Genomic DNA, 15,033 nt, shown 5'->3' with positions numbered 1-15,033 from the left:
TGATAGCGAGCTGCCAAAATATCGACCCATCCCTCGGTCTGCCGACGCGTGTGGCGCCACCGAGCAGTGTCCCAGAGTTGGATCCGGTCGGTGAGCAGAGGAGGGCTAATGGTGCCGTCGCCCGTCAGAGCATTGGATGTCCGTGGTGGAGGCGTTCGAGGTGCTCTTCTGCATCCTCATGGGCCCATCTGCGGACCGGAACCCGGGCATTGTTCGGCGGCTCATGGAGCTGCTGCGACAAAAGGAACCGGGCCTGGACCTCCGGATCGCCAGGAAGCTGGTTCGTAACAGGCTGCACATCCGACTACGATTCCTCAATCAAGCTTAGGCTGAGGCTGCTGCCGCGAGGAGAGCAGCCAAACAGGTCCGCCAACATGCCCAGACTGTGGGCCCCAGAGGCCAGAGCTCTGCTAGTTGTGGAAGGTGCTGAAGCAGGATGTCGGGCTTGAGCGGCTGCTGCTCACATAGCTGGCTCCGCTTCTGCTCATCTGGCCACTCATCTGGTTCTCTGCCGCTCGCCAGGATGACTCATCTACTGCTCATCTACCCCTCGCCTGGCTGACTTATCTGCCGCTCACCTGGCCGGGTTGTCTGCCGCTCGCCTGGCCGTCCACCGCTCGCCTGGCTGGCCCGTCTGCCGCTCGCCTGGCTGGCCTGTCTGCCGCTGATCTGGCGGACTTGTCTACTGTTCACGTACCGCTCACCTGGCTAGCCTGCCTGCCGCTCGCCTGTCCGTCTGCTGCTCGCCTTGTTGGCTCGTCTGCTGCTCGCCAATGTTGGCTCGTCTGCCGCTCGCCTGTCCGTCTGCTGCTCGCCTGGTTGGGTCGTCTGCCGCTCATCGTGCAGGCTTGTCTGCCGCTCATTTGGCTGGCTTACGCCGTAAGCCAGCCATGTACGCCGTACAGTACGCCGTGCGGTAGACTACCGCTGATCTGGCCGTCTTCCGCTCACCGCTTAAAGGCTACAAGTACGCTCAAGCTGGTGTGCTGAAGATTCCGCCGCCTTCTGCGAGCACCTTGTCCTGCTGGACCCGCGCAGTGCGCCTAGAGACTGACACGGCGTTTGTCAGCACTGGTCAGCGGCTGGAGCGTGACAACCTCGGCAACGAAACGTTGGAGGTTCTGCAGATACAGGTGAGTCTGCTTGGCGGCCATGACAGTACGCCGTACGGTGGGTATAACTTGTAATAATAACATAACTCATCGATAAAATTCGAAAACGTAGACCCATATAAAGCTTTTCGATGAAATTGCATGCCTTTAATAACCCTTTCGTATTCCATTATTGTATTATGATGTTTTAGAACACTTTATGACCACGGCATAAAAATAGCCTCATGGTCAGGGCTTGAAAATATAAAAAATACATGAATATATGCTTCGTATTACCGATAATGGTGATGTGCATGCGGACATGCATGCGCGCACACAAACGGCTCCCTCAGTTGACTGCTGAACTGAGAAGATTAAATGCCCCTAAAGGCTAAAAGCTATGCAAACGTTCCCTTTCCAGATCCAGTTCCAGCGTCCGCCGTCCAGTGGAGCTGACGGCAGCGGTGGAGGAGGCGTTCCGGGCGGTCACCTTGCAGCCGACAGTACCGCCGGTCATCGGAGAGTATGCTGGAGACGACGGTGCAGCGACCGACACCGGTAGGGCGGTGCCGAAGCTACCTGAGGACGTCTGGCTAAAGCGGGAGGGAATGACAGTGATCGAGGCGTTCGAGGTGCTCTTCTGCATCATCGTGGACCGTCTGTACTCTGTGGTCCTGGATCCGGGCATTGTTCGGCGGCTGTTGGAGCTGGTTCGCACCGGGCTGCATATCCGACTCAGATCCCATGAATCAAGCGCAAGCTGCTGAAACTGTCGCCGCCTGGGAGCAGCCAAACGGGTCCGTCAGCGTGTCTGTAGTTCTGTGGTAGAAGAAGCTGAGACATCTGAATGTCAGTTTTGACCGGCGTGTGATAGCCAGACTCATTGCTGCCCTCCTATCGACGCGCCGTGAGGTGTGACTAGCGACCATTGGGCGGCTGTGCGGGTGACGTGTCCGCCGGAGCCGAGTGCCTGGCCTAGTCGGGAGATTCAAGTGTGATTGCCAGGCTTAGTGCTGTCCTATGAATGCGTAGGTACTGATGTGCAGTGTTGATTATGCTATATTATTGATTTATATAATGACGGTTACCATTTTATTGTGTACATCAACTGCTGCGGAAAACACGTGGCACGAGACGACATGCCTACAGCACACTGTTGCTGTTGATGGGCTGCGCCAGTCTACTCAATTAGGTGCATAATATATTATATTATTAGATAATAGATATTATATTAGATGTAGTAATACGGCAGCTCCCGTGACTTTTCTGAAAATTTAAATTATGTTGCTTAAACAATGACATGATGTTGGAGCTTATGAACTAGGGGCAAGATTCAAATGGGAAATCGCGTATGGAGAACGTCGTTCGCCGCTTCCCTCAGATGCTTGGTTAAATCCCTTACTAAGGTACGCTGAACTGAGTAATAAGAGTACAATAGGGCAATAAATTAGGCTTGAAACGGACTGCGTTAATTGAAAAAGGCGCATAAATTAGTCTCGCAAACGTAGGTTGTACGTACCGCTAAGCGATAAAGTTACGCCACGAACTAGAATCGAACCCGCATCGCCCGGGTAGGAAGCGAAGATCATACCACTGAGCTACTGCGGCCGCCACCGACGGCGCCGGAGCGAAGAGTCGAGAGCAGGGCCGAGGATATCACCTTATAGCAAGAAATGTGAAAAAGATAGAGAAAAAATGTATTTAGATAAAAGATAGAGCTTGAAACGGCCTATTCGCTGGCATAAACAGAATACTGCAAGCACCCCTAGATTTTCTGTACCAGCCGTCGGAAAGTGACCCATTTCTACGGTTTTGATACGGGGCAACGCGATCTGAGGACGTGTGACGTCACAGCTTTTCGTGAAATCCCCGGATGACTCTACCTAGTATATAGGGCCTTGAACTGGTGTAAGCAAATTGACCACGGTCAAAAATGCATTACCAGAATGCACTAAAGCCAACATTTTGTGATGGTCTCGTTCCTAAGTCGGCTAAGAGCTTCGGTCCAGAAAATAAATTTATCGTTGGCATACAGTAAAATACATACCAAACTCGGCCGGTGATAAATTTTCAAGACCTCAGTCCTTACTGATTTTTGAACTCGGCCTTCGGCCTCGTTCAAAAATCCAGTAAGGACCTCGGTCTTGAAAATTTATTTACACCGGCCTCGTTCAGTATTATATAGAGTTATGAGTGTGTAAACACAAAATTGTGATTGCCGCGTTTCCCGCGTCGGCCGATGCCGCTTCAGCCGGCGACATCTTACCCTTAGCAGGCTTCTAAGTTCTAACCAAGGGCGCACACAAGGGGGGGCACACGGGCCCGTGCCCCCCCCCATTCGAGTTGGGGGGCCCAACTCGAAGGAAGGGGCCCATTTGAGGCGGCCGAAGGCCGCCTCAAATGGGCCTCTAACTAATCCTTAGACCACCGAAGACCGTGTACAACGGGCCCTCAAATGGCCTTAAAGGGCCCTCAGATGGTCTCAAAAGGCCCTCAGATGGCCTCGAAGGGCCCTCAGTTAGCGTCATAGGGCCCTCATCTGGTGTCAAACGGCCCTTAGATGGTGTCAAAAGGCCCTCAGATGGCCTTAAGGAGCCCTCAGATGACCTCAAAGGACTCTCAGATGGCCTTAAAGGGCCCTCAGATAGCCTCAAAGGGCCCTCAGCTAACGTCAAACGGACGTCAGAAGGCCTTAAAGGGTGTCAAAGGTCCCTGAGCTGGCGTCAGAGGGCCATGCCCTTGCGTCAAATGGCTCTCCGAAGGCTCTAAAGGGTCCTTAGCTGGTGACAGAGGGCCCCCAGCTGGTGCCAGATGGCCCCCAGCTGGCGCCAAATGGCCATCAGAAGGCCTCAAACGGTCCTCAGTTGGCGTCAAGCGGCCCTCAAAAAGCCTCAAGGGGCCCTTAGAAGACCTCAAGGGGCCCTCAGAAGGCCTTAAAGAGCGTCAAAGGGCCTTGAGCTAGCGTCAGAGGGCCCTCCCCCAGCTAATGTCAGAGGGCCCTGAGCTAGCGTCAAACTTAAAGTGCCCTTAGCTGGTGTCAGAGGGCCCCAGTTGGTGTCAGAGGGTCATCCATTGGCGTCTAATGGCCATCAGAAGGACCAAAAACGATCCTCAGCTGGCGTCCAACGGTCCTCAGCTGACGTCAAGAGACCCTCAAAAGGCCTCAAAGGCCCCTCGACTGCTCAAAGGGCCCTTAGAAGGCCTCAATGGGAACTCAAGAGACGTTAAACGGCCCTCAAAAGGCTTGAAAGGGCCCTCTGCTGATGGCAAAGGGCTCGCACCTGAGTCAACAAGAGCCTTGTCAAAAACGGACCTGAGAAACCTTGCCGGCCCTGGTTATCTGCGGGACTCCTACACTTACCTGAGTGGCCCCCGTTTACTGAGGGGCCCTGGTTATTGATGGGGTCCCTGGTTACTTAAGGGGCGCCTGGTTACCAGCGGGGCCCATGGTCACCTGACAGACAGACAGACAGACAGACAGACAGATAGACAGACAGACAGACAGACAGACAGACAGACAGACAGACAGACAGACAGACAGACAGACAGACAGACAGACAGACAGACAGACAGACAGACAGACAGACAGACAGACAGACAGAGATATGGGGATGGAGATAGAGTGCAAGAGGGAGAGAGAAACAGAAAGAAAGAGAGAAAGAGAGAGTGAGAGGAAGCAAAGAGAGGGAGAAGGAAAGAGGGAGAGGGAGAGAGGGAGAGGGAGAGGGAGAGGGAGAGAGGGAGGAAAGAGAGATTGAGTGAATGAGGGAGAGAGAGAGGGAGAGGGAGAGGGAGAGAGGGAGGAAAGAGAGAGGGAGAGGGAGAGGGAGAGAGGGGGAGAGAGATGGTGAGGGCAAGGGTTAGGGTGAGGGGGCCAGGGAGAGAAAGAGAGAAAAAGAGAGGAGAGAGGAAAGAGGGGAGAGGTAGGGAGAGGCAGGGAGAGGGAGAGAGGGAGAGGGGAGAGAGAGGAAGATGGAGGGAGGGAGGGAGGGAGGGAGGGAGAGGGAGAGAGGGAGAGGGAGAGAGAGGGAGAGGGAGAGGGAGAGAGGAAGAGGGAGGGAGGAAGAGAGGAAGGGAGGGGCATCTGCTAAGAGAGCACCCATAAAAATACATACCTACAGTCGGTATCGGTAACCCTGGCGTCACCGGTAGCGTTTTCGTTCAAGGTTAAGGTTTCCTGTATTAGGCAGTATTTGGCCACCGTGCCAAGCCGTAGCATGCTGTGACGTCACTGGGTAAGAGAACGTACCACGCTATCAGTATCGACTGAGACTCAGATAGACTCAGAACGACTCAGGCAGACTCAAACTGACTCAGACCGACTCAACCGACTCAAATCGATTCCGATCGACTCAGACCGACTCAGAACGACCCAAACTGACTCAGACCGACTCTACCGACTCAAATAGATTCCGATCGACTCAGACCGACTCAGAACGACTCAAACTGACTCAACCGACTCAAATCGATTCCGATCGACTCAGACAGACTCAGAACGACTCAGGCAGACTCAAACTGACTCAGACCGACTCAACCGACTCAACTCGATTCCGATAGACTCAGACCGACTCAGAACGACTCAAATTGACTCAGACCGACTCAACCGTCTCAAATCGATTCCGATCGACGCAGACAGACTCAGAACGACTCAGGCAAACTCAAACCGACTCAGGCAGACTCAAACTGACTCGATTTGAGTCGGTTGAGTCGGTTTGAATCCGCCTGAGTCCGGCTGAGTCGTTCTGAGTCGTTCTGAGTCTTTCTGAGTCGCTCGGAATCGATCTGAATCAGCTTGAGTCTGCCTGAGTTGGTTTGAGTCTGCCTGAGTTTATCTGAATCGGCCCGAGTCTGCCTGAGTCGTTCTGAGTCTGTCTGAGTCGCTCGGAATCGATTTTAGTCGGTTGAGTCGGTCTGAGTCAGTTTGAGTCGGTCTGACTCAGTTTGAGTCATTCTGAGTCGGTCGAGTCAGTTTAAGTCTGCCTGAGTCGGTTTGAGTCTGCCTGAGTCGTTCTGAGTCTGTCTGAGTCATTCTGAGTCTGCCTGAGTCGCTCGGAATCGATTTGATTCGGTTTGAGCCCGCCTGAGTCGTTCTGAGTCGGTCTGAGTCGATCGGAATCAATTTGAGTCGGTTGAGTCGGTCTGAGTCAGTTTGAGTCGGTCTGAGTCAGTTTGAGTCGTTCTGAGTCGGTCGAGTCAGTTTGAGTCTGCCTGAGTCGGTTTGAGTCTGCCTGAGTCTGTCTGAGTCTGCCTGAGTCATTCTGAGTCTGCCTGAGTTGCTCGGAATCGATTTGAGTCGGTTTGAGTCCGCCTGAGTCGTTCTGAATCGGTCTGAGTCGATCGGAATCGATTTGAGTCTGTTGAGTCGGTCTGAGTCAGTTTGAGTCGGTCGAGTCAGTTTGAGTCTGCCTGAGTCAGTTTGAGTCTGCCCGAGTCGTTCTGAGTCTGTCTGAGTCGATCGGAATCGATCGGAATCTATTTGAGTCGGTTGAGTCGTTCTGAGTCGGTCTGAGTCGATCGGAATTGATTTGAGTCGGTCTGAGCCAGTTTGAGTCTGCCTGAGTCGTTCTGAGTCTATCTGAGTCTCAGTTGATACTGATAGCGTGGTACGTTCTCTTACCCAGTGACGTCACAGCATGCTACGGCTTGGCACGGTGGCCTAATACTGCCTAATGCAGGAAACCTTAACCTTGAATAAAAACGCTACCGGTGACGCCAGGGTTACCGATAGGTACCTCTACAGTCTACGAAACAAGTCATGGGTACCTACCTCATGGGACATTTTTGACATCAATGCTTCAACATCATTATATTGACTAAAGCATTCATGTATTGTCACAAGCTATGCATTGCTTACCTGCTAGTTCAATTGAACAGGAGCCTCCAGAAAGTGTAAATCAAAATTTGTCTTGTTTTGGACCATTTTTCAGAGTATACACCTACCTAACTACCTAGCAGGAAAAATATTGAAAATTATACACACCAGTATCAAATATTCAGCACATAACATAAAAACAAGAAAATAAAAACATCCTTAACTGCCACCTAAAATAGAAATTAAAATAAGCAGAAATAGGTCAACCACAAAGGAAAACGCGCCCTATTCAAGGTCTCTCTTCAGCACCGCGAAAATGATTTATTTCCGCCATCGTAATGACGTCCTAAGAACGCCTCATTTTATATCAGCACTAAACTAAATTATTTCTCTATGGACATTGTTGAAAAAATGATTGAAAGATTTCCATTTTTTGTTGTTTGATTGCTCATTTATAGGCAGGAGATAGTAAAAAATAAAAGCTCTGCCCAAATTTGTGAACTTCTCTGACGTCAAAGAATTGTAAGAAGTTCTATGGGGGCAAAAAAATGCTATCCTCAACGTGTTCAATTACTTCTTTTTCAAATGAACCACATCAAAAGACATTGATTCAAAGTGATTCTACGTGTTTTTCACTGAATTGCAATTAACTGAACAAAACTTATGATTTTCTCAGTTATGTTGTCCAAGTCATTATTTTAGAGTTCAGTGGTCCAACTCGTAGACAAAGGGCTCTTAGCTGTTAGCGATTGCTGCCGGCCCCCGCCGAAGTTAGTTGGTAGCACTGCTGCTCCACGGCGTACATTTCCTACCAGCCCATAGGGTTTACATGTTAAATGGCCTGTTTTCGGACGTCCATCAATTGAGCAGCAGATTGATATTCGCGAATATCAAACTAAAAATTCGATATTCGGACGGGGAACGCAATAACTCAAGAACCAGTGAACCGATTTTGATGAAAATGCCCTCATTCGATTCCTCGTTCCTTATTGCAGGTTGACAGCGATTTCCAGGTCACTAGGTCATGACCTTCAAGGTCAAGGTCAAGGTCAAAGGACGGGGAACGCTCTACAGCCTAAAGTTACCGTCTGATTGGCTTGTAAATGGTCTCAATCGATTCCCCGACCCCGATTCCAGCTTGACAGCGATTTCCAGGTCACTAGGTCATGACCTTCAAGGTCAAGGTCAAGGTCAAAGGACGGGGAACGCTCTACAGCCTAAAGTTACCGTCCGATTGGCTTGTATATGGTCTCAATCGATTCCTCGACCCCGATTCCAGCTTGACAGCGATTTCCAGGTCACTAGGTCATGACCTTCAAGGTCAAGGTCAAGGTCAAAGGACGGGGAACGCTCTACAGCCTAAAGTTACCGTCCGATTGGCTTGTAAATGGTCTCAATCGATTCCTCGACCCCGATTCCAGCTTGACAGCGATTTCCAGATCACTAGGTCATGACCTTCAAGGTCAAGGTCAAGGTCAAAGGACGGGGAACGCTCTACAGCCTACAGTTACCGTCCGATTGGCTTGTAAATGGTCTCAATCGATTCCTCGACCCCGATTCCAGCTTGACAGCGATTTCCAGGTCACTAGGTCATGACCTTCAAGGTCAAGGTCAAGGTCAAAGGACGGGGAACGCTCTACAGCCTAAAGTTACCGTCTGATTGGCTTGTAAATGGTCTCAATCGATTCCCCGACCCCGATTCCAGGTAGACAGCGATTTCCAGGTCACTAGGTCATGACCTTCAAGGTCAAGGTCAAGGTTCGCGAATATCAAACTAAAAATTCGATATTCGGACGGGGAACGCAATAACTCAAGAACCAGTAAACCGATTTTGTAAAATATCTCACTGTAAAATATCTCATTACTGCGCTAGTTTTTCCCGTGATGCGCTACTGCATGTCTGTATACGGCATTTGTAACAAAACGCAGGTCCACCGAATTCAAAAGTTGATTAACTTCGCTGCGCGTGTTGTGTCTGGACGTCGGAAGACCGACCATATTTCTGACGTGGTTCGATCGCTGGGTTGGTTCAAAGCAGACGAGCTCATTTCCTATCATCGAGTTCTTGTCATTCACCGACTCATGTCATGCCTCGTTCCGCCGCCATTAGCGCAGACTATCGGTGCTCCTGCTCGCCGCCAGCACGATCACGACACACGGTCTGCTGACCTCCTGACTGTGCCACGTATTCGTACCGAGACTGGTCGCAAGCGCTTGTGTTTCAGCGGTGTGAAATTGTATAATGAGGTACCGAAGCCTGCAGGAACCTCATTCAAGACTGCTGCAAAGCGCCACCTGCGTGCCGTCGAAACGTGACGAGAGCTGGAGCCATGAGGTTTGTTGGCGAGTGCTGTGATTACCTGTGCGCCCTATATGGATAATGGGTATACTGTCACCTGCCTTACGTTTTTGTTTGTGTATCTGTGCTTTGGATGGATGCTACTGTATGTTTACCTTTTATCACTGTTTTATTTTTACTACGTACGATGGCGAAAAGCCACCAGTTTGCGTGGATCTATCGTGAATACACATTGAATTGAATTTGATGAAAATGCCCTCATTCGATTCCTCGTTCCTTATTGCAGGTTGACAGCGATTTCCAGGTCACTAGGTCATGACCTTCAAGGTCAAGGTCAAGGTCAAAGGACGGGGAACGCTCTACAGCCTAAAGTTACCGTCCGATTGGCTTGTAAATGGTCTCAATCGATTCCTTGACCCCGATTCCAGCTTGACAGCGATTTCCAGGTCACTAGGTCATGACCTTCAAGGTCAAGGTCAAGGTCAAAGGACGGGGAACGCTCTACAGCCTAAAGTTACCGTCCGATTGGCTTGTAAATGGTCTCAATCGATTCCTCGCCCCTGATTCCAGCTTGACAGCGATTTCCAGGTCACTAGGTCATGACCTTCAAGGTCAAGGTCAAGGTCAAAGGACGGGGAACGCTCTACAGCCTAAAGTTACCGTCCGATTGGCTTGTAAATGGTCTCAATCGATTCCTCGACCCCGATTCCAGCTTGACAGCGATTTCCAGGTCACTAGGTCATGACCTTCAAGGTCAAGGTCAAGGTCAAAGGACGGGGAACGCTCTACAGCCTAAAGTTACCGTCCGATTGGCTTGTAAATGGTCTCAATCGATTCCTCGACCCCGATTCCAGCTTGACAGCGATTTCCAGGTCACTAGGTCATGACCTTCAAGGTCAAGGTCAAGGTCAAAGGACGGGGAACGCTCTACAGCCTACAGTTACCGTCCGATTGGCTTGTAAATGGTCTCAATCGATTCCTTGACCCCGATTCCAGCTTGACAGCGATTTCCAGGTCACTAGGTCATGACCTTCAAGGTCAAGGTCAAGGTCAAAGGACGGGGAACGCTCTACAGCCTAAAGTTACCGTCCGATTGGCTTGTAAATGGTCTCAATCGATTTCTCGACCCCGATATCAGCTTGACAGCGATTTCCAGGTCACTAGGTCATGACCTTCAAGGTCAAGGTCAAGGTCAAAGGACGGGGAACGCTCTACAGCCTAAAGTTACCGTCCGATTGGCTTGTAAATGGTCTCAATCGATTCCTCGACCCCGATTCCAGCTTGACAGCGATTTCCAGGTCACTAGGTCATGACCTTCAAGGTCAAGGTCAAGGTCAAAGGACGGGGAACGCTCTACAGCCTAAAGTTACCGTCCGATTGGCTTGTAAATGGTCTCAATCGATTCCTCGACCCCGATTCCAGCTTGACAGCGATTTCCAGGTCACTAGGTCATGACCTTCAAGGTCAAGGTCAAGGTCAAAGGACGGGGAACGCTCTATAGCCTAAAGTTACCGTCCGATTGGCTTGTAAATGGTCTCAATCGATTCCTTGACCCCGATTCCAGCTTGACAGCGATTTCCAGGTCACTAGGTCATGACCTTCAAGGTCAGGGTCAAGGTCAAAGGACGGGGAACGCTCTACAGCCTAAAGTTACCGTCCGATTGGCTTGTAAATGGTCTCAATCGATTCCTCGACCCCGATTCCAGCTTGACAGCGATTTCCAGGTCACTAGGTCATGACCTTCAAGGTCAAGGTCAAGGTCAAAGGACGGGGAACGCTCTACAGCCTAAAGTTACCGTCCGATTGGCTTGTAAATGGTCTCAATCGATTCCTCGACCCCGATTCCAGCTTGACAGCGATTTCCAGGTCACTAGGTCATGACCTTCAAGGTCAAGGTCAAGGTCAAAGGACGGGGAACGCTCTACAGCCTTAAGTTACCGTCTGATTGGCTTGTAAATGGCGAGGTCATGACCTAGTGACCTGGAAATCGCTGTCAAGCTGGAATCGGGGTCGAGGAATCGATTGAGACCATTTACAAGCCAATCGGACGGTAACTTTTGGCTGTAGAGCGTTCCCCGTCCTTTGACCTTGACCTTGACCTTGAAGGTCATGACCTAGTGACCTGGAAATCGCTGTCAAGCTGGAATCGGGGTCAAGGAATCGATTGAGACCATTTACAAGCCAATCGGACGGTAACTTTAGGCTGTAGAGCGTTCCCCGTCCTTTGACCTTGACCTTGACCTTGAAGGTCATGACCTAGTGACCTGGAAATCGCTGTTAGCTGGAATCGGGGTCGAGGAATCGATTGAGACCATTTACAAGCCAATCGGACGGTAACTTTAGGCTGTAGAGCGTTCCCCGTCCTTTGACCTTGACCTTGACCTTGAAGGTCATGACCTAGTGACCTGGAAATCGCTGTCAAGCTGGAATCGGGGTCGAGGAATCGATTGAGACCATTTACAAGCCAATCAGACGGTAACTGTAGGCTGTAGAGCGTTCCCAGTCCTTTGACCTTGACCTTGACCTTGAAGGTCATGACCTAGTGACCTGGAAATCGCTGTCAAGCTGGAATCGGGGTCAAGGAATCGATTGAGACCATTTACAAGCCAATCGGACGGTAACTTTAGGCTATAGAGCGTTCCCCGTCCTTTGACCTTGACGTTGACCTTGAAGGTCATGACCTAGTGACCTGGAAATCGCTGTCAAGCTGGAATCGGGGTCGAGGAATCGATTGAGACCATTTACAAGCCAATCGGACGGTAACTTTAGGCTATAGAGCGTTCCCCGTCCTTTGACCTTGACCTTGACCTTGAAGGTCATGACCTAGTGACCTGGAAATCGCTGTCAAGCTGGAATCGGGGTCGAGGAATCGATTGAGACCATTTACAAGCCAATCGGACGGTAACTTTAGGCTGTAGAGCGTTCCCCGTCCTTTGACCTTGACCTTGACCTTGAAGGTCATGACCTAGTGACCTGGAAATCGCTGTCAAGCTGGAATCGGGGTCGAGGAATCGATTGAGACCATTTACAAGCCAATCGGACGGTAACTTTAGGCTGTAGAGCGTTCCCCGTCCTTTGACCTTGACCTTGACCTTGAAGGTCATGACCTAGTGACCTGGAAATCGCTGTCAAGCTGGAATCAGGGGCGAGGAATCGATTAAGACCATTTACAAGCCAATCGGACGGTAACTTTAGGCTGTAGAGCGTTCCCCGTCTTTTGACCTTGACCTTGACCTTGAAGGTCATGACCTAGTGACCTGGAAATCGCTGTCAAGCTGGAATCGGGTTCGAGGAATTGATTGAGACCATTTACAAGCCAATCGGACGGTAACTTTAGGCTGTAGAGCGTTCCCCGTCCTTTGACCTTGACCTTGACCTTGAAGGTCATGACCTAGTGACCTGGAAATCGCTGTCAAGCTGGAATCGGGGTCGGGAAATCGATTGAGACCATTTACAAGCCAATCAGACGGTAACTTTAGGCTGTAGAGCGTTCCCCGTCCTTTGACCTTGACCTTGACCTTGAAGGTCATGACCTAGTGACCTGGAAATCGCTGTCAACCTGCAATAAGGAACGAGGAATCGAATGAGGGCATTTTCATCAAAATCGGTTCACTGGTTCTTGAGTTATTGCGTTCCCCGTCCGAATATCGAATTTTTAGTTTGATATTCGCGAATATCAATCTGCTGCTCAATTGATGGACGTTGTTTTCGGCGAGCGATATCTCGGTCAATCTTTGAAGGAATCAATGGTTCTTAGTCTCAAATGATAGATCGATGAATTTTCTTTCGACAATTCCTCTACCATTTTTCACGAAACCCAGCCGATCTTCTACGGCGTACAGGGTAAAGATTTATCTGCACGCCAGCACCCGCGATCCGCCTCTCCGATCGTCGGCGCGCGGTCCTCGGTAGCGCAGTCGGTAGCGTATCGGGCTACGGATCCGAGGGTCGTGAGTTCGAATCTTGGGAGCGCCGCGTGATTTTGGCTAGAATTGAATGATGTAGATTCTTGAATGTTTGCATAATCAATTATTAATAGCTAATTGAATGTATCTGCCCACTAATCGGCCCCTAAAACCTGTTATTTAAGAAATTTAAGAAATGAATGTCACGTGCGCGTCACGACTGCCGACCATAAGCGCTACCATATTCTAGTTTGAACTAACTTTTTGCTAGTCCCGACCACATATAGTAGGTTTTCTAGTAGTTATACTAGAAATTCCTACCAAAGTTCGTCCTACCCTTCACTCAATATACGATTTTTTTTTTTTTTTTTTAGTGGCCCTAACTTACGTTACCGGCCTCGCGAGGAGGGCGGCGACCTAACTACGCCGCGCAAAACAAACCGGCCGTCCTAACTAAGACCGGTGGCCACTTTTACAGCAAGACAACATGGGAAAACCCATATCCATGTACTATGCCATGAATATGGGAAAAAACCCATGAATTTACGTTAAGACACATAAATGACAGTGAAACTTACCGGTAAATTGATGTTTGTGAAGGGAGGGAAGGAGGAAGTTTGTGAATGGTAAGGTTACGAGAGTTGGATGACAGGAATGGTTTGAAGAGTGGGGGATATGTCGCTGGGAGGGATGGGGTTTGTGAATGTTTAAGCGTCACGATGAAAGGAATGGTTTGGAGGATGGGGAATCTGTCGCTGCTGCAGTTGGCGGCCGACGGTTGTCTGTGGTCGTTCAACCCGGCCGCCGCCGCTGTTCAGCGGCGGGGGTCCGCTGGTGTAGCTCGCTGGGCCGCTGAGCCTCTAAGCCTGCTCCAGCGGCAGGAGAAAACCCGTCTGCCACCGAAGCTCTGTGTTTCGGCACCAGCGAAAAACCCGACCCATCCCGTATCACAAGTCAGCCTGGTGGTAGCGAAACGGGCGCCTGCTAACAGTCAAGGCCGTTAAAGTAGCTCTGAGTAGGGTGATGTTAGGACGAAATCAAGTACCAGGTTTGTCAATGTTGTGTCGTCCCCGAGAAGCGTCGGGAGGTCGTTTTTAAGGTGTTGTACCGCAAGATAGTTAGTGATGTGTCTTCGTTCGTGATGCAATGCCGTGCATGCGATCAAAATGTGCTCTACGGAGATGCGTGTGTCACAGGTGTGGCAAATCGGAGGGCCCGTCCTATCAAAAAGGTGGCCATGGGTGAGGCGAGTATGACCACACCTCAATCTGGCCAGGGTCACCTCGCGTATCCTGTCTGGTTGGTTACATGTGACCCATGTTCTAAGTTCTCGTTTGATCGCATACATATGTGCAGCATGATGTTGGTCCCATTTGCGTTGAAGGTACTCGGCGAATTTGATTTTTATCATATGAATAGCGTCCCCTTGGGCCATAGGTTCCACAACTGGATCAGGTCGCATTGCAGCCTCCTTTGCGAGGACATCCGCACGTTCATTTCCTGCAATACCGTAATGACCTGGAACCCAAAGAAGGGTCACATGCTGGCCCTCATTGAGATCTGATGTGATCCTGAGAATATTGTAGATACCGTGGTGGGTAACATTATCGGTCCTTTCCAGTGCTTGAAGAGCGGATTTCGAATCAGTACAGATGGTTGCCCGATCAATCTTTTCTGCCTTGATGTGCTCCATAACTTTTTCGATTGCGTGAACTTCGGCACTAAAGACTGTCGTAAATTCTTGAAGCCGGGTCTCAAACCTAAGCCCAGGGCCGACGGCTGCTGAACCTATCTGATTTTCGTGACATGAGCCATCTGTGAAGAAAAAAGCAGAGTCGCAGTTGAGCTCTACATACTCCTGGAAGAGCATTTGAGCTTCCACCGGAGGTATACTGGTCTTCTTATAATCAAAAAGAAATTCAATGG

The 15,033-nt window shown here is 50.2% G+C and overlaps 1 protein-coding gene across 1 annotated transcript in view; it reads right to left on the bottom strand.

Moving 5' to 3' along the window:
• Positions 1–7,175, bottom strand: part of LOC122379007 — a 61,509-nt gene extending 54,334 nt beyond the window's left edge. The window contains exon 1 of the mRNA XM_043360807.1: positions 6,946–7,175. The gene's annotated coding sequence lies outside the window, so the exon portion shown is untranslated. The remainder of the gene's footprint in view (positions 1–6,945) is intronic.
• Between the last annotated feature and the right edge of the window lie 7,858 nt (positions 7,176–15,033).

Source organism: Amphibalanus amphitrite, unplaced genomic scaffold, assembly GCF_019059575.1.
Source record: "Amphibalanus amphitrite isolate SeventyFive unplaced genomic scaffold, NRLGWU_Aamphi_draft 000069F_arrow, whole genome shotgun sequence".
NCBI lineage: Eukaryota > Metazoa > Arthropoda > Thecostraca > Balanomorpha > Balanidae > Amphibalanus > Amphibalanus amphitrite.
Note: the sequence above shows the minus strand (reverse complement) of the source record. Positions and strands in the feature narration are given on the sequence as shown.